The sequence below is a fragment of the Schistocerca serialis genome, chromosome 1 (assembly GCF_023864345.2).
Source record: "Schistocerca serialis cubense isolate TAMUIC-IGC-003099 chromosome 1, iqSchSeri2.2, whole genome shotgun sequence".
In the NCBI taxonomy this organism is placed as follows: domain Eukaryota; kingdom Metazoa; phylum Arthropoda; class Insecta; order Orthoptera; family Acrididae; genus Schistocerca; species Schistocerca serialis.
In genome coordinates, this window is record NC_064638.1 from 1,142,850,171 (window position 1) to 1,142,875,523 (window position 25,353).

The window sequence follows — 25,353 nt, forward strand, 5'->3', positions numbered from 1 at the left end:
TCCCACAGCACTGCTAATGTACCATCCCTGCTTTTAATTACAACGAAGGTTGTTTTTCACTACCTATTTATTTCATTCCTAAGTGACTTATATTACTGTATTCTTGAATTTCCCTGAACATTTTTGAGCTTGCGTCTTTCATCGATCAACTGAAGTATTTCTTCTGTTACTCATGGTTTCTTTGCAATTACCTTCTTTGTTGATGGTGTTGGGACTGCAACCGGCCACAAATTTGCTTTCAGTTGCTTTATTCAAAGGGTACCGTTACCGGTTTCGAATCGTTGTGATTCATCATCAGACGGTTTACACGCTTTCCTTATGACATGTGGTGTGTTTTTTACAGATTAATTGTCGTGAAATGTCGGTTTGGAGTGTTTGTTTTCATAACATTCGTCCAACAGATGTGAATACATTCCCACTGCATTCTTATTGTTGCACATGTAAATTTTTCTCACTGAACACTACCACGCACCACATAAAGGATCTGAAAGTAAATTTGTGGCTGGTTGCTGTCCCAACAGCATCAACATTTGTCTTCAAATAACAGCCACGGTCTCCATCATGTCATCATATGACAAAATTGCATACCTTCTTTGTATCTTTATTTTTCTAAAAATTATTTCATTCAATCTTGGCGTGGGGGTACAGCAACCATCTATTGCCACTATTTAAAAAACAGTCGTAGGTTGCACAATGTTCTTTATTAACTGAAGGACGTCACGTTTCGCCCGGATAGGGGATCCTCATGTTATATCAAAAAATCAGAAATTTTCTGCCAGAAAACAATCGTCAAGATGGCATGATACCGCATAAGACGTACTAAAAGGCCATCTCATAGAGGCGACAACAGGCGTAGCAGCGCAGAACAGGAACTCGCTCACAAACTGTAAATACAGCCGTAGATCTCAAGGGGCTCAGAGACCGGTCCGTATTCACATAGAGAATACATATGAATACATTTTTAACGTAACCTGACGATCTCCTATACGAGCGAAACACGTCGTTCTTGAGTTAATAAAGAACATTGTGCAACCAACTACTGTTTTTAAACACTATGGTTTTCAAACTATGGTTTTGCTTTCCAAATTCTGTGATGGCCCTTTTCAGAGTTGTCTATTCGTCTTCAACTGAAATGCCTACTGAGATATTCCTTTTTGCAGTATCTACAGTCTCAGACAACTTCAGTCGTATCTTCCTATCCCACTCCTTTACCCGTTCATTCTTCCTGATTGGGCTCTAAAACTTCAGACAGGTGGAGTCATTCCGGATGTGGAATGGGTTCTCCCAGATGCCATGAAGAGCACAGGGTGCAGCCAACTGCAGGTAGTTGCTCACGAAGATACCAATAATGTGTGTCACTTTAGATCAGCAGAGATTCTCTCTGGTTTCGAGCGGCTAACAGGAGTGGTAAAGGCTGCCAGTCTTACTTGCAAGATGAAAGAAGAGCTGACCATTTGCAGTATACTCGACAGGACCTATTGCGGACCTCTGGTACAGAGCCGAGTGGAGGGTCTGAATCAGAGGCTCAGACGGTTCTGCGACCGTGTAGGCTGCAGATTCCTCGACTTGCGCCAAAGGGTGGTTGGGTTTCGGGTTCCGTGGAATAGGTCAGGAGTCCGCTATACGCAGAAGGCGGCTACACGAGTAATAGAGGCTGTGTGGTGTGGACTGGGCGGTTTTTTTAGGTTAGAGGGTCTCGGAAAACACAAGAAAGGCTTCAGTCACAAAGGGTGCAGGCCGAACACAGGAAGAACGTAGATACAGGAACCATCGGTAGTACACTTGTAAATTGTCGTAGCTGTGTTGGGAAAGTACCAGAGCTCCAAGCGCTGATAAAGTCACTGATGCTCAAATCGTTATAGGCACTGAAAGCTGGCTAAAGCCGGAGATAATCTCAGCCGAAATTTTGCGAACAACGTAACGGTGTTACGATAGGATAGGCTAAACACGGTGGGCGGTGCTGTGTTTGTTGCTGTTATAGTTTAACTTGTCGCGAAATTGAACAAGATAGTTCCTGTGAGTTAGTATGGGCAGAGGTCATTGTTGGCAACCGGAATAAAATAATAATTGGATCCTTTCACCGACCTCCCAATTCAGATGATACAGTTGCTGAAAGATTCAAAGAAAACTTGAGTCAAACACGCACCCGACTCATACGATTATAGTTGGTGGCGACTTTATTTTACCCTCGATATGCTGGCGAATATACATGTTTAATTCCGAAGGTACGCATAAAACATCATCCGAAATTGTGCTGAACGCATTCTCTGAGCAGTTAGTTCATGACGCTATGCGAATAGTAAACCGTTGTGAAAACGCACTTGACCTCTTAGCAACAAATAATCCTGAGTTCTACATCGACATCTACATTGATACTCCGCAAGCCACCCAACGGTGTGTGGCGGAGGGCACTTTATGTGCCACTGTCATTACATCCCTTTTCTGTTCCAGTCGCGTATGGTTCGCGGGAAGAACGACTGTCTGAAAGCCTCCGTGCGCGCTCTAATCTCTCTAATTTTACATTCGTGATCTCCTCGGGAGGTATAAGTAGGGGGAAGCAATATATTCGATACCTCATCCAGAAACGCACCCTCTCGAAACCTGGCGAGCAAGCTACACCGCGATGCAGAGCGCCTCTCTTGCAGAGTCTGCCACTTGAGTTTATTAAACATCTCCGTAACGCTATCAAGGTTACCAAATAACCCTGTGACGAAACGCGCCGCTCTTCTTTGGATCTTCTCTGTCTCCTCCGTCAGACCGATCTGGTACGGATCCCACACTGATGAGCAATACTCAAGTACAGGTCGAACGAGTGTTTTGTAAGCCACCTCCTTTGTTGATGGACTACATTTTCTAAGCACTCTCCCAACGAGCATCAAAACGGATACAGGGATTAGTGAACACAGCGTTGTCATAGCGAGATAATACTGTAATGGCCAAATCGTCGAAAAATAAACGAAATATATTCCTGTTCAAAAATTCAGATAAAAATTCACTTGACACCTCCCTGAGAGACAATCTCCACTCATTCCAAATTAATAATAAAGTGTAGACCAGATGTGGCTTTATTTCAAAGAAATAGTATCGGCAGCAATTGAGACATTTATACCAAATTAATTAACAAACGGCGGAGCTGATTCTCCTTGGTACACAGAACGAGTCAGAACTCTGTTGCAGAAACAGCGAAACAAACAAGCCAAATTCAAACCGACGCAAAATACCCGAGATAGGCGATCTTTTACAGAAGCTCGAAATTTAGGGCAGACTTCAATGCGAGATGCTTATAACAGTTTCCACAACAAAATTTTGTCTGTAAACCTGGCAGAAAATCCAAAGAGATTTTGGTTTCATGTGAAGTATGTTAGCGGCAGGAAACAATCAATGGCTGGCCGGGGTGGCCGAGCGTTTCTAGGCATTTCAGTCTGGAACCGCGTCACCGTTACAGTCGCAGGTTCGAATCCTGCCTCGGGCATGGATGTGTGTGATGTCCTTAGGTTAATTACATTTAAGTAGAGTTAAGTTCTGGGGGACTGATGACCTCAGATATTAAGTCCCACAGTGCTCAGAGCCATTTGAACCATTTTTTGAAACAATCAATGCCTTCTCTGCTCAATAGCAATGGAGATACTATCGAAGACAGTGCTGCCAAGGCAGAGTTACTAAACACAGCCTTCCTAAATGCCCTCACAAAAGAAGACGAAGTAAATATTTCAGAATTCGCATCAAGAACAGCTGCCAACATGCATAACGAGTAAATATACTCGGAGTAGTGAAGCAATTTAAAACACTTAATAAAAACAAGTCTTCTGGTCCAGACTGTATACCAATTAGGTTTCTTTTAGAGTATGCTGATGCATTAGCTCCATAGTTAACAATCATATACAACCGTTCCCTCGATGAAAGATCCGTACCCAAAGACGGGAAAGTTGCACAGGTCACACCAATATTCAAGAAAGGTACTAGGAGTAATCCACTTAATTACAGCCCCATATCATTGATGTCGATATGCAGCAGGATTTTGGAACATATATTGTGTTCGAACATTATGAATTACCTCGAGGAAAACGATCTACATGGGTTTAGAAAACATAGTTCTTGTGAAACACAATTAGCTCTTTGTTCGCATGAAGTGTTGAGTGCTATCGACATTGGATTTCAGATTGGTTACGTATTTCTGGATTTCCGGAAGGCTTTTGAATCTGTACCACACAAGCGGCCTGTAGTAAAATTGCGTGCTTACGGAATATCGTCTGAGTTATGTGACTGGATTTGTGATTTCCTGTCAGAGAGGCCACAGTTCGTAGTAATTGGTGGAAAGTCATCGAGTAAAGCAGAAGTGATTTCTGGCGTTCCCCAAGGTAGTGTTATAGGCCCTTTGCTGTTCCTTATCTATATAAACGATTTGGGATACAATCTGAGCAGCCGTCATAAGTTGTTTGCAGATGACGCTGTCGTTTATCGACTAATAATGTCATCAGAAGATCAAAACAAATTACAAAACGATTTAGAAGATATATCTGTATAGTGCGAAAATTGGCAGGTGACGCAAAATAACGAAAAGTTTGAGGTCATCCACATGAGTGCTAAAAGGAATTCGTTAAACTTCGGTTACACGATAACTCAGTCAAATCTAAAGGCCGTAAATTCAACTAAGTGCTTATGAATTGCAATTACGAACAACAAAAACTGGAAGTAACACATAGAAAATTTTGTGGGAAAGGCTAACCATAGAATGCGTTTGATTGGCAGGACACGTAGAAAATGTAACAGATCTACTAAGGAGACTGCCTACACTACGCTTGTCCGTCCTCTTTTAGAATACCGCTGACCGGTGTAGGATCCTTACGAGATAGGAATGACGGAGTACATTGAAAAAGTTCAAAGAAGGGCAGCACGTTTTGTGTTATCGTGAAATATGGGAGAGAGTGTCGCTGAAATGATACAGGATTTGGCCTGAATATCATTAAAAGAAAGGCGTTTCCCGTTGCGAAGGAATCTTTTCACGAAATTCCAATCACCAACTTTCTCCTCGGAATTCGAAAATATTTTGTTGACAACGACCTATATAAGGAGAAACGATCACCACGATAAAGTAAGGGAAATCAGAGCTTGCACAGAAAGATATAGGTGTTCGTTCTTTTCGCACACTCTACTAGGTTGGAATAATTGAGAATTGTGAATGTGGCTCCATGAAACCTCTGCCAGACATTTAAATGTGATTTGCAAGAGTATTCATGTAGATGTAGATGTAGCCTACCCATCATCACTAATAAATTTTTAGATCAGTCTATATCTTCTCCTGGGTACGCCTTACAATCCAGTATCTGACTTCGGAATATCTGCCCGACCGTGCTGTAGTGTGACTGCAATATAGCCGTACCGCCCGGCCTTTTCCAAGTATACCTCCTCCTCTTGTGATCCTTGAACAGAACATTCACTATTACTATCTGAAATTTATTATAGACCTCAATTAAACTTCCTCCTCTCTCATTCCTACAACCATGCCCATACTCCCCGTAACACTTTGACCTACTCCTTCCCCTACAACAGTATTTCAATACCCCATGACTATAAATTTTCATCTCTCTTTACGTACTGAATTACCTGCTAAATCTTCTCATATTGTTTCTCTATCTTTTCATATTATGCTCAGTATTCTCATACACTTTCCCTGTATCTTCATCTTATGCTTGCGACGACGGCATGAATACCTAAAATCTTATTATCTGTTTTTGTTTGCCGTCTAGTCTGATGACAGCACCCCTATCACTGAACTGTTCACAGTAAATCACTCTATGCACTACCTCCCTATTCATAAGGTTATACCATTTTCTTCTTCTGTTGATGTTACCCTACACTTATCTAACCTGAAATCCTTGTCTTCTTTCCATTTCACTTCACTGATCCCCTCTACATCTAAACTGAGCCTTAGCATTTCCCTTTTCAGATATTTTAGCTCTCCTACCACGTACAAACTCCTTACTTCCAAGCCTCGATTCATAGAACGTTATCCTTTTCTTTGGTTATCGATTAGGGGACAAGTCCGGAATCGTAGGCCCATGGAGAGATCATCATGACAATTATTCTAATTATTCAGTTACAGGAGACATGTCCCGTGGATACACTTTATGTGTCTTTAATGCTGTGGTTCTCATTGCCGTCTGCATCCTCATGTCTTTGAACATTGCTGATTCTTCCGCCGTTAGGTGTAGTTACCCACTCAAGGCCCAGAACCTCAATCAGCTCCTCGGCCACGTTTGACAATCCCGTTAGCCGAATGACGGTGACTTCCATGCCGGAAGTCTTCAGCCGCCATTGCTGATAATTTTTATTCAGGACTTAAGCGGTGGGTTGGTTCCAACCCCGAACGGCGGACGTTTTGATTACTAATCGAATATGCTGGAGTAGAGGTACATAGAGAGTCAAAAGTTGATTCTTTTATTTACTAAAATCCTTTACTTTTTTCATTGTTGTATGTCCTGACAAAACTCTACCATCTGGTGAGCAAGATTTATGAGACAGGTGAAATACCCTCAGACTTAAGAAGAATTTAATAATTCCAATCCCAAAGAAAGCAGGTGTTGACAGATGTGAAAATTACCGGACTATCAGTTTAATAAGTCACGGCTGCAAAATCCTAACGCGAATTCTTTACAGACGAATGGAAAAACTGGTAGAAGCCGACCTCGGGGAAGATCAGTTTGGATTCAGTAGAAATGTTGGAACACGTGAGGCAATACCGACCCTACGACTTATCTTAGAAGTAAGATTAAGGAAAGGCAAACCTACGTTTCTAGCATTTGTAGACTTGGAGAAAGCTTTTGACAATGTTGACTGGAGTACTCTCTTTCAAATTTTAAAGGTGGGAGAGGTAAAATACAGGGAGCGAAAGGTTATTTACAATTTGTACAGAAACCAGATGGCAGTTATAAGAGTCGAGGGACATGAAAGGGAAGCAGTGGTTGGGAAGGGAGTCAGACAAGGTTGTAGCCTCTCCCCGATGCTATTTAATCTGTATATTGCGCAAGCAGTAAAGAAAACAAAAGAAAAGTTCGGAGTAGGTATTAAAATCCATGGAGAAGAAAAAAAAACTTTGAGATCCGCCGATGACATTGTAATTCTGTCAGAGACAGCAAAGGACTTGGAAGAGTAGTTGAACGGAATGGACAGTGTCTTGAAAGGAGGATATAAGATGAACATCAACAAAAGCAAAACGAGGATAATGGAATGTAGTCGAATTAAGTCGTGTGATGCTGAGGGAATTAGATTAGGAAATGAGACACTTAAAGTAGTAAAGGAGTTTTGCTATTTGGGGAGCAAAATAACTGATGACGGTCGAAGTAGAGAGGATATAAAATGTAGACTGGCATTGGCAAGGAAAGCCTTTCTGAAGAAGAGAAATTTGTTAACATCGAGTATAGATTTAAGTGTCAGGAAGTCGTTTCTGAAAGTATTTGTATGGAGTGTAGCCATGTATGGAAGTGAAACATCGACGATAAATAGTTTAGACGAGAATAGAAGCTTTCGAAATGTTGTGCTACAGAAGAATGCTGAAGATTAAATGGGTAGATCACATAACTAATGAGGAGGTATTGAATAGAATTGGGGAGAAGAGGAGTATGTGGCACAACTTGACCAGAAGAAGGGATCTGTTGGTAGGACATGTTCTGAGGCATCAAGGGATCACCAGTTTAGTACGGGAGGGCAGGGTGGAGGTTAAAAATCGTAGAGGGAGACCAAGAGATGAATACACTAAGCAGATTCAGAAGGATGTAGGCTGCAGTAGGTACTGGGAGATGAAGAAGCTTGCACAGGATAGAGTAGCATGCAGAGCTGCATCAAATCAGTCTCAGGACTGAAGACCACAACAGCAACATTTTTTTAAACATGGCGATAGCAAGAGAATATCCAGTTCTAACAATGGAAACGCCGTGGATCGCCTCCTCATTGGTGTAACACCCCAACTCTGTGATTAGTTAAGAGAGACACTACTGATGAAATTCGAGAAAAATGTAAATTGTCTGAATTAGAGAGTGCGGATAACTGCAAGATTGAGCTCACTAAGGAAGTGCCAAAAATCAATAATATTTTTCTCGCCGTCAGTAAGCAAGTAGTAAACCTCGAGTCCGCAAATCAACTGCACGGAGCTCGTCTTCGCTTTCGGGAAGCATCCCGAGCCCAGAAAGAGGACGACGCGAGCAGTTATCTGACGAGGAGTCGTTCGGGTAATTAGGAACAACATCTGTCGCACCAAGAACCACACACCCATCGGCGATCTGCACACCAAGCGATGCTTGACCGTGTCCAGTGCATCACAATGGAGTGTCTGCAAGGTGAATCCTGTGAAGGTGTGACCGGCATAGTCGCTTCGCATTGACCGTAAGGTATCGGGCAGACTAGCCGTGCAACGGTGCCATAGCGCCATCTGAGAGCTGACTAAAAGGGCTATTGCTGTGCCAGGGGCATGATACAGACCTAAACAGCCCCTGCACGGTGGGAGGGTGAGGTTCTCGTGCTGTATCTTGAACATACGAGCCTAGTACCGCTAGCATGTTGCGGGCCATAGACTGCCGAATAGGAAGTGTCTGTGCCATGTGGGGGATACGTGATGCCAAATATACATTTACATACTGTGTCTGCTTCAGAAGATCGAAGGCGTATAAACGATGATCTACGAACCCAGCTCATAGTTTAGGCACCGGCAGTTGAGGGCAATCGAGCGCCGCAGATCCCATGCGAAATCGGGTCCTCAGCATCGGACAGTAGCAGCTGCACGTAATGTAACAGTACCGTCCGCAGGAAGCCCAGCATCTCGATTTTCCGACGTTAAGGCCGTGGGTGGTAACTCCGTGATCTCAGCACCGCTACGAAGAATGATTATGACAATGTCCGCACAAGCAGTGCAACTGAGTACATGGTCAGCGCGAGACGTCCCAGACAGTCATTAACGGAGACCCCGGAGCAGTGGTTCCACGGCGAAAGCATACAACAGTGCTGAGAGTGGGAAGGTATGAGACAGCCATTGTAGAGAACACGGGTGTGCCTCCACGAAGGAGACGCATTACGACTTCGACGGTAGTGTCCGGGTATCCCATATTGCAGAGCACCCCTTTCAGGAAGTCGTGATCGATCCGATCGAACGCCTGGCTGAAGTCAAGAGCTGCCAAAACGTCAGCGACACGGCGAGAGTGACCAAGAGCGATTACGTTCCGATAGCGAGAGAGGGCAGTGGGGATGTTACTGGCACCTCCCAAAGAAGTTTGATCAGGGGAAACCACGTACCGGATCGTCCGATTTAGCTGTGTAGCCAACAGCCGGGTTATAATACACTACTGGCCAATAAAATTGCTACAAAAAGAAGAAATGCAGATGATAAACGGGTATTCATTGGACGAATATATTATGCTAGAACTGACACGTCATTACATTTTCACGCAATTCGGGTGCATAGATACTGAGAAATCAGTACCCAGTACAACCACCTCGTCAAGAGTAGTGGCTGGCCTATTGTGACGAGCCAGTTGCTCCACCATTGACTAGACGTTTTCAATTGGTGAGAGATCTGGAAAACGTGCTGGCCAGGGCAGCAGTCGGACATTTTCTGTATCCATAAAGCCTCATACAGGACCTGCAACATGTCGTCGTGCATTATCCTGTTGAAATGTAGGGTTTCACAGGGACCGAATGAAGGGTAGAGCCACGGGTCGTAACACATCTGAAATGTAACGTCCACTGTTCAAAGTGCCGTCAATGCGAACAAGAGGTGACCGAGACGTGTAACCAATGGCACCCCATACCATCACGCCGGGTGATACGCCAGTATGGCGATGACGAATACACGCTTCCAATGTGCGTTCACCGCGATGTCGTCAAACACAGATGCGACCATCATGATGCTGTAAACAGAACCTGGATTCATCCGACAAAATGAAGTTTTGCTATTCGTGCACCCAAATTCGTAGTTGAGTACAACATCGCAGGTGCTCCTGTCTGTGATGCAGCGTCAAGGGTAACCACAGCCATGGTCTCCGAACTGATTGTCCATGATGCTGCAAACGTCGTCGAGCTGTTCGTGCAGATGGTTGTTGTCTTGCAAACGTCCCCATCTGTTGACTAAGGGATCGAGACGTGGCTGCACGATCCGTTACAGCCATGCGGGTAAGATGCCTGTCATCTCGACTGCTAGTGGTACGAGGCCGTTGGGATCCAGCACGGCGTTCCGTATTACCCTCCTGAACCCACCGATTCCATATTCTGCTAATAGTCATTGGATCTCGACCAACGCGAGCGGCAATGTCGCGATACAATAAACCGCAATCGCCATAGGCTACAATCCGACCTTAATCAAAGTCGGAAACGTGGTGGTACGCATTTCTCCTCCTTACACGAGGCATCACAACAACGTTTCACCAGCCAACGCCGGTCAACTGCTGTTTGTGTATGAGAAATCGGTTGGAAACTTTCCTCATGTCAGCACGTTGTAGGTGTCGCCACCGGCGCCAACCTTGTGTGAATGCTCTGAAAAGCTAATCATTTGCACATCACAGCATCTTATCCCTGTCGGTTAATTTTCGCGTCTGTAGCACGTCATCTTCGTGGTGTAGCAATTTTAATGGCCAGTAGTGTACAACACAAATCTCAGAGTAATGCAACAACCTCCGTAGGTGAAAAGTACGGCGATGCGGTTGCCATCACTGTTGAGCATAGCGCCTTGGTGGTACGCTCCCATAGCAGTCCGTAACCCATGTACAAGATGCATATCGGCCAATTCATCATCAGTTAACCTATCCGCAAGGCACAGCTAATACTATTGAAAAAAAAAAAACTTTGTCAGCACCGAGTAATGCGGAATTCAAACTTTAGGGCGAAGATTGTCAAAAGCAAGCCTTGTCTCTGAATGAAACAAGTTTGTTCCCAATCGAGACACCCAGAGTATATCATCGACATTTATACTACTCAGCAGATAGTTTCAGTGCAATACACAAGGTGTTTCATAATTCATGTTTACACGCTCCTAGAGGCTGTAGAGGGGTTTTGTAGCTCAAGTTTATCGTGGGAACCCATGCCGGGAAACGTCACCCGACAAACGCTGCAGAGCGTCAAAGTTACAGGCTATGGAGCCTGTAAATGTATGTACTAGTATATACAGGGTGATTCCGTAATGATTGTTACAATCTTTTTTGGATGATCGAGAAGGATAAATGTATCAATTTGAGGTTATTGTCTCTGTACTTGAAACGAACGAATTGAAAGTTATAAGCGGAAACCGTTCTCACACCTCGGACGATGGAATACATGTATTGGTACTGTTTTTGGTAAGATTATCGGGTAGACAACTTCCTGAGGTGGTGGTATGGGCCGAAACGAGAAAAAATGTTCAGTAAACACGGACTCTAAAATGTACACCTTACCAGCTATGAGCGCTTGTTTAAAAGAGGTGTTTCACAGTAGCGTTCGTTTCCGGCACAGGTATCTTTACATCAAATTCATACTTCTATCCCTCTCCATGATCCCGAAGTGAAATCACCCTATATATACATACGTTTACAGGCGCCGGTGCCTATAACTTTGACGCTATGTAGCGTCGTTGAGTGACATTTCCGGACACGGGTTTCTATGTAAAACTTAATGTACTGTTCTCTCTACAGCCTCTAGAAGTGTGTAATATGAACTGTAAACACCCTGCCGATACCAACGTAAATCGGGGTAAGAAATCGAAAGAACTCTGCAACGCGCCGCCGTGGACTATGGGTCCGTTACACCAAACTACTCATAAAACAATAACCCAGGTTTCCAAAATTTTGTTGATGCAATACGGATTCTCCCTTTAGAAAACAAATACGCAATACCCCTGAGCGCATTTTTTTTTTAATTCTAGCTACTAGGGATAAAATGCAGAATTTGTGGTTATCCTCAGCTTGTACTCAAACCAGACTTGAGTTCTAAGACTAAAACAACACGAAAGAGAAGAAATTGTTGAAAAGAGAACGAGACTGGTTTTTAGACTACGCCCTGTATAACACAATATACATGTAGAAACAGTAGAGGAAACTAAAATTAATAAGAATAGAAAGAGAAGTAAAGTTCTGAGGGAAAGAAATAAAAAGTTGTCGGTTGTCGATAATGAGAGCGCGGATCTTCATCAACTGTCCAGTCGTAAAACATACATACATTTGTGCAGCATCATGCCACTAAACACCCACCAAGAGTCAGCAAAACAATAAAATTATGCGTTATCAAAATTCAGCTCTAAAACAAGACACAACAACCAATTTCTCCAAATATTCTTCACTTTGGCTCATGTGTTTATCAGATAGGACATATTTGAACACAGAAAAAGATCTTTCTACGCCACAAGAAGTGACAGGTGCAAACTTAAGTGAAAAAATTTATTTTGTGATGCAACACTCACTTCTCCATAGGACGATTGCAAAGATTTTTCAGCCTCTTCAATAATTTAGTTACGGTTGTGACCAAACGCAGCTGTTCGCTGCGCCTCCATCTCAGCCAAACGGTGCTCCTAAACTGAAGATGGCCGATTAAAAGTTCCAAAATTGGTCATTTTAATAAATGAGATATTCTGGGATATTGACGGTTTTTACTAATTGATCATCAAGAACAGATCACTGTGGCCTCCTTACCATGCTGGTTAAAATCTGCAATAGTTGTCAGACATCCTACCAGTTACTTGTGGCTTCCAATTTCGTTATTTCCATTGGAAATTGCACAAAATTTTATTTGGTGTAACCTAATTCAGGTTTTGTTTCAAATCAGTTTTTTTGAATGCTAGTTCCGTGTCTTTAATGCAAGCTGCGTGAGTGGCTTCTAAAGTGTATACGACCCAAAACTGGAAAAAAAATCAATCAGGGGGCAGTATCTTAAGCTTTTTTTAAGTAGAATGAAGCTCACGTATACTAACTTCAATAAATTTACTGGAATTTACGATCTCTTATTACAATGAAAGACAGGAACATTTTTCCATGTACTCTATCTATTAGAATTAGTTGTGGCTCCAAGGTAAATCTGGCAGTATATCTCTAGATGGGGTAACACGGATAGGCGCTTTCAAGAACACCTACAATAGAAAACAAGTCAGCATTTGACTTAATTAATGCTCTCAGAATTATCAATCCTTCGTATTTTGTGCGCCTACTTACGTTGTGTGTGGACGATATCAGCGTATTCACATTTTCATATTTTAGACGTACAGCTCCAACTACGCGGCGTAGGGCACGTGCTAAATATGTAATGTGCTTTGACTTAGGGTAAAATATTTTAATTGCTTTCCCGGTCTTCATCATATATGCGACATCATAGCTTAACAGCACGAGGACACCTTTCTATTTAAATTTATTGGCATGGAGTATACTGACTTCTAGCGACATCTACAGAGCCGAACTAGGGTGCCAGAGCACTCTATTAAGTTTACAAGCTGCAACAAAAAAGCGAAATTTCTCGTATTTTGAATGTTTGGCGTAATTCATGTGAAAAAACTTAAGTAAAAGGTGCTATCATGCAATTTGTAGCAATATATGCTCAATGGCTAGAAAAATTATGAAATACCTGAATATAATGCAGATATATTGATGAAATCGTCGAAATTTACTACCGAAACGCCCAAAACCGGCAAACATGCATACAACACGCATTTGCATGAAACTCTGGGCTCTACCGGTGGTGCTGTAGTTCTGTTAGTGACGTCATACGATTTCCTAAGCCGTTTGAACGGAATCGATACTGTCTTGAAAAGCGGACATAAGAAGAACATAAAAAAGTAACAAAGTTAATAGAATGTAGTCGTATTAAATCAGGAGAAGCTTGAGGGTAATGAATCAGATTATGACGCACTAAAGGTATTTCGTTGGATGATAAAAAATATAAACATGAGGGGAACAGAAGGTGCTTTTTACAGAAGCACGCTGAAGATTAGATCGGGAAATGGAGTAACTGATGAAAAGCTACGGCCTAGAAATGAGACTATAAGACCTATATGACACAGTAATTTGACGAAATGAATGGATAGACTGATAAGGGACGAGTAGCTAACATCAACGTGGTGCTATTGGTGTTTTGTGAAGTGACTTCTCGCTATTTCACGTTGAGAAGATATTTCGTAACGTGAAACGCTAAAAATGTTCTGCGATATTTCGACAACGTCCCACATAAAGTAGAACCAATAGAATTGCTTAGGTACCAGTCCTATTTGGTACAGGTCATATACGGAGCAATATTCTAGGATGTGTAGCACGAGTGCCTGCTACGTAGCCTCCTTTGTAGACTGGCCGCATTTCTACCAGTGAACCACGTTCTGTCACCTACTTCACCCACGACTATGACTGTGTGATCGTGCCGTTTCGTATCCCTACAGACTTTTACACCCAGGTATTCGTATGACCTGAACCACTCCATCTGTGACTCATTGATATTATAGTTAGATACACTACATTTTTTTCCGTTTTATAAACTGCCGAATGTCACGTTTCTGAACTTTTAAAGCAAGTTGCCAACATTTCCATCACTTTGAAATCTCATCACGATTTAACTGAATATTAGGTTCTTCCAGACAGTACTTCAACGCAGATAACTGCATCATCTGAGGAATGTCTGAGATTAGTGTTAACTTGCATTGTCCACAAGGTCATTAATAAAAAACTTTAACAGCAAGGGCCTCAACACACTTCCATGGGAGACACCCGAATTTATTTCTACACCTGTCGACGACTCTCCATACACGATAACTTGCCGCGCCCTCCGTACCATAAAATTCTCAATCCAGTCACAAATTTTGCTTCATACATCATACGACCGTACTTTTGAAAATAAACCGAAATGTGATTCTGAGTCAAATGCTTTTCGGAAATCGAGAAATTCTCCATCTATTCGACTGCCTTGATCGATGGCTTTAGGTCATGTGAGGAAAGTGCAAGTTGCGTTTCATATGATCGATGTTTTCAGGATCCATGCTGGGTGGCATGGAGATCTTTGTTCCAGATACCTCATTACGTTTAAGCTCAGAATATGTTCTAAAATTTTACAATAAATGGATTTCAAGGCTAATGGGCGGAAACTTTTCTGGATCACTTCTGCCATCCTTCTTACATACTGGTCTGTACTGTGCTTTTTTCCACCAACTAGGCAGGAATTTTTGTTCCAGCGACTTACGACATGTTGTGGTTTAAAGTGGGGCTAACTCAGCCGAAAATTCGGTACAGTATCAGACGCCACTGACACTAACATCCGTTTCACACATCCTTTCAGTAACACGAGAATTGAACTTGGGAATGCTTCTGAATTCTCTTTTGTAAAGGAACATTTGAAAATGAAGTTAAGCACTTCCACCCTTGCTTTACTACCCTCAATTTCCGATCCTATCTCGTCCCTGAGTGGCTGGGTACTAACGTTGGTGCCACTGACAGCCTTTACATATGACGAGAATTTGTTTTGGGTTTTGTAGAACGTCTTTGGACACTGCCCTGCTGCGGTAGTCGTCGCAGCCTTCACGCCTTACTGTCTTGTTAGCCGAAAGAGTTTAATTCTCTATCTGTCTATAGCCCTATGCTGCTTATTACACCCACTATGCAACGTTGTCTGTTAGTGCACCTATTATGCAATAGTATTTGTTTCTTTAGGAGTTTCTTTACAATCACTGTATATCATAAAGGGAGCCTCCCATTATCAACTATTCTACCGAGTACATATACTGGGTGGTTCATTGATCGTGACCGCGCCAAATATCTCACGAAATAAGCGTCAAACGAAAAAACTACAGAGAACGAAACTTGTCTAGCTTGAAGAAGGAAACCAGATGGCGCTATGATTGGCCCGCTAGATGGCGCTGCCATAGGTCAAACAGATATCAACTGCATTTTTTTAAATAGGAACCCCCATATTTATTACATATTCGTGTAGTACGTAAAGAAATATGAATGTTTTAGTTGGACCACATTTTCGCTTTATGATAATGGCGCTGTAATAGTCACAAACATATGGCTAACAATTTTAGACGAACAGTTGCTAACAGGTAGGTTTTTTAAATTAAAATACAGAACGTAGGTACGTTTGAACATTTTATTTCGATGTTGTTACATCGTGATTACCTGTAAATACCACATTACTGCAATAAATGCTCAAAATGATCACCGTCAACGTCAATGCATTTGGCAATACGTGTAACGACATTCCTCTCAACAGCGAGTAGTTCGCCTTCTGCAATGTTCACACATGCATTGACAATGCGCTGATGCATGCTGTCAGGCGTTGTCGGTGGATCACAATAGCAAATATCTTTTCAACTCTCCCCACAGAAAGAAATCCGGGGACGTCAGATCCGGTGAACGTGCGGGCCATAGTATGGTGCTTCGACGACCAATCCACCTGTCGTGAAATATGCTATTCAATACCGCTTCAACCGCACGCGATCTATGTGCCGGACATCCACCATGTTGCAAGTACATCGCCATTCTGTCATGCAGTGAGACATCTTGTAGTAACATTGGTAGAACATTACGTAGGAAATCAGCATACAATGCACCATTTAGATTGCCATCGATAAAATGGGGGCCAATTATCCTTCCTCCCATATTGCCACATCGTACACTAACCCGCCAAGGTCACTGACGTTCCACTTGTCGCAGCAATCGTGGGTTTTCCGTTGCCCAATAGCGCATATTATGCCGGTTTACGTTACCGATGTTGGTGAATGACGCTTCGTCGCTAAATAGAGCGCGTGCAAAAAATCTGTCATCGTCCCGTAATTTCTCTTGTGCCCAGTGGCAGAACAGTACTCGACGTTCAAAGTCATCGTCATGCAATTCCTGGAGCACAGAAATACGGTTCGGGTGCAATCGATGTTGATGTAGTATTCTCAACACCGACGTTTATGAGATTTCCGGTTCTCGGGCAATTTGTCTGCAACTGATCTGCAGATTAGCCGCGACAGCAGCTAAAACACCTAGTTTGACATCATCATTTGTTGCAGGTCGTGGTTGACGTTTCACATGTGGCTGAACACTTTCTGTTTCCGTAAATAACGTAACTACCTGGCGAACGGTCTTGACACTTGGATGATGTCGTTCAGGATACAGAGCAGCATACACAGCAAACGCCCGTTGGGCACTTTGATCACTGTAGCCATACATCAACACAATATCGACCTTTTCCGCAATTGGTAAAAGCTCCTTTTTAACACGGGTAATGTATCACGAAGCAAATACGGTAGGCGCTGGCGGAATGTTACGTGAAATCACGTACTTATACGTTTGTGACTATTACAGCGCCATCTATCACAAAGCGAAAAAAGTGGTCCAACTAAAACATTCATATTTATTTACGTACTACACGAATGTGTAATAAAAAATGGGGTTTCCTATTTTAAAAAAACTTAGTTTATATCCGTTTGTCCTATGGCAGCGCCATCTAGCGGGCCAACCATAGCCCCATCTGGTTTCCCCCTTCAAGCTAGACGAGTTTCGTTCTTTGCAGTTTTTTCGTTTCTTGCTTATTTCGTGAGATATTTGGCCCGGTCACTATCAATGGACCATCTTGTATATATCTCGTGCATCGTCAGATATTCTTTTAAAATTGACCTTCTGTTCCTCTACATGCTCCAGTCCTGAGCTAAATGTTTCAGATTCCTCAATGAGATAACACACTACTGCTTTTTTATCTAGTTTACTGAACATATAAATATTTCTACTTATTTCGTTTGCCCTTTGTAAGTTGGTAATAATTGTTGTTACAACTGTCTCATGGTCGTTGAAGTTAAATTCGACATGGACATCCTCAAAGAGGTCCGGTCTAATTGTTGCCAGTAGATCTAATATATCCCTTATGAGTTGGATTCCGAACCATCTGTTCCAGGTATTTTCCAGAAAAGACATTCAGTAATGTTTCACAGTAATAATCCCAGTTGATTGTTGGCTGATTAATGGCAACTCTTTTATCAGATGCCTGCTTATATTTACTAAAAAAAAACTCGCGTTCCATGTGGTTTACCGATATAACCCACAGTGTTCCAGCTGTACAGGTCCCCATGACAATGCCGTTTGGTTGGGAATATATTTTGTCTTTTTGTTTGAAGCAATTGTATGATAAGTCCTAATATTTCCATCAGTTCATGTATTTCAACCTTGTTTAATTTCTTATTTTAATTAAATTGGTCTTTAAGAAATTAATAGTGTCTCTAATCAGAACGCTTGTATAGTGGTTGCAAATACTAAATCTTACGAACTACTTCTTGCACATTGTGAACAGTATATTTCGCCCCATAAGTGTAAAGCTCTTTCAGCATATTTTTTTTTTTTTTCTCACTAAATACTCCGAGCTGTAAAATGAACACCATGTTCAAGGAGTTTTACACTTCCGGGACGAAAGTATGTGTGGGACGAATCTATGTTCCTATCGAGATCTAATAGGACATAAATGATTTCTTTTTTTTCTGGCAGAATTTCCACATCGATAATCTCATCAACATCTGCGAAAATACCGCTATACACAGCATTAACATTGTACACAAAAAATGGTTATTATGTATACACATTTACATATGAATGTGTAATATGGATCTAAAATGGTTCTTTGCACATATTTACGTCTGATCGTATAAATGATGATTGCGACATAAAACAAAGCCTTCCCTGAGGCACACCTGATATTACGTTGGTGCATATGTTCGTAGCGTTTTTCCCTAAGTTTAATAAACAAAACAGACACACATGACAGACTTCAATCGTCAATAATATATTCTCCTTCACTATTTACAACGGTCTGTCAACCCCGAACAACTTTTAGATTTCGCGATTGTAGGAATCATGTGGTTGCGAGGCGAAGAACTCGTCGATCCTTGTTCGGAACGCATTTTATCCAAATAGCAATTTCCCTGAAGGATCTTCAATAGAGAGTGGAACAGGTGAAAATCTGAGGGTGCAAGATCAGATGAACAAGGCAGGTGCGAAATGATTTTCCAATACAATTCTTGTATAGTGCTTTTTGTGAGTATAGCAGGGTGCGGATGGGCGTTATCGCCGAGTTACATCACTTCACTTCACGCAGCCTTCCTGGTCGTTGTTCTTCGACTGCGTCTGGAAGACGTCCTATTTGTTGTCAGTAAATGTCAGCAGTGATGGTTACACCTCGGGGAAGCAATTCGTAGTACACCACACCGTCGCTATTCCACCAGCTGCATAAAATTTTTGGAGATTCATACTGGTCTTTGTGCGAGGAGCTTTGTTTGGGCTCAACCATTCCTTTCTTTTCCTTATGTTAGCATAAACACATCATTTCTAGTCACCAGTAAAGATACAGGCTAGGAATGGCCGATGTTGTTCACGAGTCAGTTGATGACGAGCAAGCAGAGACGCACATATGGCCACCCACTCAGCTTTGTGATTTTGGTTTAGAGCATTCGGTGGTACCCATTCACCCGAATTTTGAATCTTCCCCATTTCATGCAAATGTCGCATGATGGTGGAATGATCGTAGTTCATCACATTTTCCAGTTATCGAGTACACTGACTTGAATCATTGAGAACTAATGCATTTAAAAGATCTTCATCGAACCCGAAAGATTTTCCTGAACGTGGCGAGTCACAAACGTCAAAACAATCCTCCTTAAAACGAGATAATCATTTTCCTGCCGTGATCTGTCCAATAGCATTATCACCATACATGGTGTAAATGTTTCCGGCTGCCTGAGCTGATATCACCCCTCCAGGGTGAGCTCATCAGAAGATTATGTCGGAAATGTTCCAATTTCTCCACTTGGCACCCCATTTTCTAGCGTCCGCAGCTCCATTCATTATCTCCGGATGACAAAATGACAATATATAAAATCAAATAGTAATAGCGAATTACAAATAAAAAAATGACAATCGACAAATAAACCCGTAGCAAATAGAATACCAACACGCAAAACCAAAACGCTACGAACTTATGGTCCAACCTAATATTTCTAGAGTGCTTGTTAATGACTGTCCACGAAGAATACAAACCTGCACCCTGCCTGTCATGAAACTCTGATGAAGTCGTAAATCTGATTAGATATTCAGTAGGAATAGAGTAGACTGAAGTCTAAGATAGTAGTTCGGAAGAATCAGTGTGGAAGGAAGACAAAAGTAATGATAAACGATGGGACGCGTTGAAATTAACTTAGGACGTGGATACTACGATAAGGAATATCACAGTACGCAGATCATTTCAAGAGGCGTGGACATCTCTAAAAAGGCTAGTCACAGTTGGACAGTCAAACATACATACAGGGAATATAACTCCGAAGAAATCTTGTGTAACAAAAGAAATACTTCTGTAGGTCGATGAAAAGATGAAGTACAAAAATGTTCATTGAAAGACAAGAATATAGCATTATAAATAACTTAGGAATGAAAGAAATAGTAAGTGCAGGGCAGCCGAGACTTAAAGTTTGCAGAAAAAATGTGAATAAATCGAAAAAGAAATAATCGTCAGGAGGACTGTCTAATCATGCAGAGAAGTGAAAACAACCTTCGGTGAAATAAAATGCAAGGGTGGTACCACTAAGAGTGCAATGGCCATTCCACTGTTAAAAACAGACGAAAAGTCGGATAGGTGGAAAGAGTACTCTGAACGCCTCCATGAGGGCCTGTATGACTTGATAAAAGAAGAAACTGGTCTAAGTAAGGGGAATATAGGGGTCCAGTATTCGAGTTATAATTTAAAACACCTTTCAAATACTTGAGATCAAATAAAACATAAGGGATATACAACGCTCCATCGAAATTTCTAAAGAAAAACACTGAGAGACATGGCAACCAATTGACAGTTGTATAATGTATAATACTGGCGACAAAACGTCATACTTTCGGAAAAATATCATGCACGCAATTCCGAAAACAGCAAGAGCAGACAAGTGCAAGAATTATCGTACAATCAGCTGAACAGTTCATGCACCCAAGTTGCTAACAAGAATAATGTACAGAGAAATGGAAAAGCAAATTGAAGATCTGTTATATGACGACCAGTTTGGCTTTACGGAAGGGAAAGGCAGTAGAGAAGCAGTTCTGACGTGGTTGATAACGGAAGTAAGACTAAAGAAAAATCAAGATACTTTCATAGGATCTGTTGACCTGAAAAAAGCATTCGATAGTGGCAAATGGTAAAGGATATTGGAAATTAAGAGAAAAATAAGGGTAAGCTACAGTGAAAGACTGATGATACACAAGGAACAACGAGGGTGGAACATCAAAAGCGAAGTACTCGGACTAAAAAGTGTGTAAACAGGGATGCAGTCTATATATCGAAGAAGCAATGACATAAATGAAAGGAGGTTTGAAGAGTCGAATTAAAATTCAAAGTAAACGATATCAACAACATTCACTGACGACATTCCTATCTTCAATGCAATGAACGAAGTCAAGGAATCCTGCTACCTAGGCAGAACCCTTGATGGGCGGAGCAAGGAGGACATTAAAAGTAGATTAGCACTGGCATGAATGGTATTCCTGGCCAAGAGAAGTCTACTCCTAAGAAATATAGGCTTTAAATCGAGGGAGAAATTGCTGAGAGTGAACGTTTGGAGCACAGCATTGTGTGGTAGTGAAACATAGACTGGAAAAATCGGAAAAGAAGAGAATCGAAGTATTTGAGATGGGCTGCTACAGAATAACATTGAAAACCAGATGACTTATAAGACAGGTTATTAGGTTGCCCGCAGAATCGGCGAAAAAAGGAACACATGGAAAACACTGACATAAAAAACAGAGAGCATGATAGTACATGTGTTAAGGTCTAGAGGGACTGTCGAGGGTAAGGCCTGCAGGGGAAGACAGAGATTGGAGTACATCCAGCAGATGTCTGAGCGGGTAAAATAAATAATTGAGGACGTACGATGGAAATACTACTTTGAAATGGTTCGCGCAGAAGAGGAATTCTTGGTGGGTCGCATCAATCCAGTCAGAAGACTGATAACTAAAAGAAAACACGTATTGCTGTCAATGGAGGACGTTTTTCTCCCATGGAAGTCTTAAAGTAGAAACTCACAGTACGTTCTCTGCTAGAAAAGAATGTTAGTGACCTTTTCCAATTCTGGAGAACATATTTTTCCTAATGGAATTTGTCGTCAATGTAATTCTACGCACAAGATTGAGTTGTACACAAGAAAACATTCAGCAAGTTTAAGAAAAGGAATAATACAAGAGAAAAAGAAATGAGAATATGCACTGTACTTACGTTATTAAGAGTGCTGTCGCGTCTGGGCCGTGTCTGGTACTGCGACTTGCACAAGATAGAAGTTATCTCATTCTAGGTGACATGAGTTCCGCGAATGACGTATCATTTGTCCCCGACTCATTACTGGTTGTCGAGTTCGCGAATCAGACGGCAGCAGATTTCAAGTTCCCGTCTTGGAAATACAGAAAATGCACGCTGACTCCGGATGCGAAGCTTCCTGTTGACAGCGTATAAACGCTCGGGAGAGCTTATCTGTGGTGTGCGAAACGGCCAGCAGAGGCTATCTAAGTCGCACAAATTCAAAATAGCGGTCGTGATAATATGAAGTATGTAAATCAAAAATATACTCGTACTCATTCTTCACGATATTTGGTGAAATGCAAGTTTGATAGGCAGCACATAAATGTCACTTCCTTACTCGACAGTTACGTCGATGATAAAAACCAGACTGCGAAAACTCCTTTCATTGGTTTTCCCGGACACGATACCACCTCTTCATCCGTCCAGTCTTCAAGCCCCCGCAGAGAAAAAATCGATTGTTAGACGAAATCAATTTCTTTTTAAATACGGGCGCAGTGCTGACAGTTGTAAAAAATTAGCATTATTATGTTACACTAGATCTCAGAGCCAAGAGATGGGTGTTAGACTTTAAGACAGCGCGGGGTGCCGAAGGTGGGAGTGATCATTTCCCAGCCAGAGGCCGTTTAAATATACAGTGTAAAGGAAGAACTGGGCCTAAGTTAAAAAGAGTGGAAAGGTACCATCGCAACGAAGACCATATGCCAGTTGCAACTTAGTAACCGCTTTGAAGCACTTAGTGAAGTGGGTGCGAATCAGGACCTCGAACTAATGTGGGGAAACATCCAGAGCTCAGTTAGGGATACAGCAAAGGAAACACTCATGGGAAACCCAGTGGGCAAGAAGATCTGGTTTGGAAAGGAATGTGCAGATGCCCTGGAAAGGAGAAAGGAAGCCAGGAACAAATGGCTGAAGGGGACAAATCTGGCACAGGCCAAAGCACAATTTGAGGAGGTCCGAAAGGCTACACAAGCAATTCTTAGAAGAGCAAAGAGGAAATACATAAGGAATATCATCACTGAAGCAGAAACAGACTTCAGAGGACAAAAGACGAGAGAAATGTTTCTGAGGGTGAAGTACCCCTGCAAAGGTCACCAGGTCAAGCAGAAATTTGTCAAAGATTCCCGTGATAAGATCCTGACGAACGATAGGGACATAGCTGAGAGATGGAAAGAGTACTCTCGACAGCTGCTAAATTGTGATGAACCCGAACTGCAGTTTGATTTCCAGTACCCAATTACAGCCGATGCAGACTATCCCCCACCTACCCTGGATGTGATAAAAACCAGAATCAGACACCTCAAACAGAATAAGAGTCCAGGTGAAGACGAAATACAGGCTGAAATGATCCTGGCTGGAGGAGAGAAACTTGCAGAAAAATACACCGACTGATACAGGAGAATGGAAAACAGCTTTGTCCAATACATAAGAATGGTGACAAACTGAAATGTGACAACTATCGAGGAATCGCCCTGCTTAACGTCTGCTATAAGATCCTGTCCAATTGCCTCATACATAGAATTCAGCCAGTGGCAGAATCGGTGATTGGGAAGTACCAGGGAGGTTTCCGGCCAGGACGGTCAACAATAGATCACATCTTCAGTCTCCGGCAGCTCACTGAGAAACTGGGTGAATATGGTAAAGATTTGCATATTTTATTCGTTGATTTTAAGAAGGCCTATGATTGCATACATCGCAAGAGCCTGCTCAACTGTTTAAGGGAGTTTGGCATAGCAGAGAAACTCATCAATCTGATAAAGATCTGTCTGAACGAAACACATGCAAAGGTGAAGATGGGAAATCGTGTGACTGAGGAATTTGAAATTGTGACAGGACTCAGGCAAGGAGATGGGTTGTCCCCTATCCTGTTCAACTTTGCCCTCGAGAAGATCGTACGCGAGCCCTTCCAAGAGAACGAAGGGATTGAAATCGAAGGAAAGAGACTGGCATACTTAGCCTATGCAGACGACATCTGTTTACTCTCTAGGTCGGAATAAGAGTTGGAGCAAATGACCAAAGCACTAAAGGAGGCTGCCAGCAAATTTGGGCTAAACATAAACGAAGCTAAGACAGAGTACCTCTTTATGACGCGTGGTCATTGTCAGACTGCTGATCATCCACAATCACTGCAGGTTGGGGACCATTCCTACAAGAGAGTGCAAGAATTCAAATACCTAGGGGCACTTTTAACTGAGAACTAGTCATGTGAAGCAGAGATCAATGCCAGAATACAAGCAGGAAACCGATCTTACCACAGCCTAGCGCAATTGCTTCGGTCCAAATCTCTCTCCAGACAGTTCAAGATTCGACTGTACAAAACCCTGATCCAGCCTGTTGTTCTATATGGCTGTGAGACAAGGAGTATCCGGAAACAGGACTTCCATAAGCTCCTTGTTTTTGAGAGAAAAGTGCTGCGGAAGATCTTCGGTCAGATTCTGGATGCAGATACAGGGGAATGGAGGATCAGATACAACCAAGAGCTTGAGGAACTGTACCAGCAGCCCAACATAGTAGTAACTGTCAAAGCCAAACGAATGCAGTGGGCCGGCCATGTGGCCCGGATGGAGGATCACAGATGGCCTCGGAAGCTCCTGGATTTCACACCTACAGGAAAGAGACCGCCAGGGAGACCCAAGAAGCGTTGGAGGGATGGACTCCATGAAGATTTAAACCAAGTGTCAATAGATGTGAACGGATGGCGGATAGCAGCAATGGACAGAATACAGTGGAGGAGGAAACTTGTAGATGCGTGCGGTCCACTGGGCCTGATCACGTAGTAGTAGTAGTAGTAGTAGTATGTTACACTAGTATTCCAAACATCACGAAGTGGTATGGTGTGGAAAGAAGTGGTGAGGTGTAGAAAGAAATTGAAAACGTACGTTTTATTGAACTGAAATACAATGAAATGACTTAAAATTGTGTTTTATTAATCTATTTTATTAAAGTATAGCAAGTATTTAATTATAAAATAATCTAAACTATTAATTTCTATATTTCAATAGAGTATAATGAGTTGCACCAAATACAGTTGTTTACTGCAGTCCCAAACTTCACACCAGCTGTAAGACATGTAAT

At 42.1% G+C, this 25,353-nt stretch overlaps 1 protein-coding gene across 3 annotated transcripts in view; it reads right to left on the bottom strand.

Annotated features, from left to right (window-relative positions):
* LOC126417544 (caspase-1-like) overlaps positions 1-25,353 on the bottom strand; it is a 270,319-nt gene that overhangs the window by 100,722 nt on the left and 144,244 nt on the right. The window contains exon 1 of one of the 3 annotated variants that reach the window (XM_050085128.1): positions 22,201-22,356. The exons of the other annotated variants lie outside the window; for them this stretch is intronic. The gene's annotated coding sequence lies outside the window, so the exon portion shown is untranslated. Of the gene's footprint in view, positions 1-22,200; positions 22,357-25,353 lie in introns of those variants that run through there. 3 annotated transcript variants of the gene reach the window in all.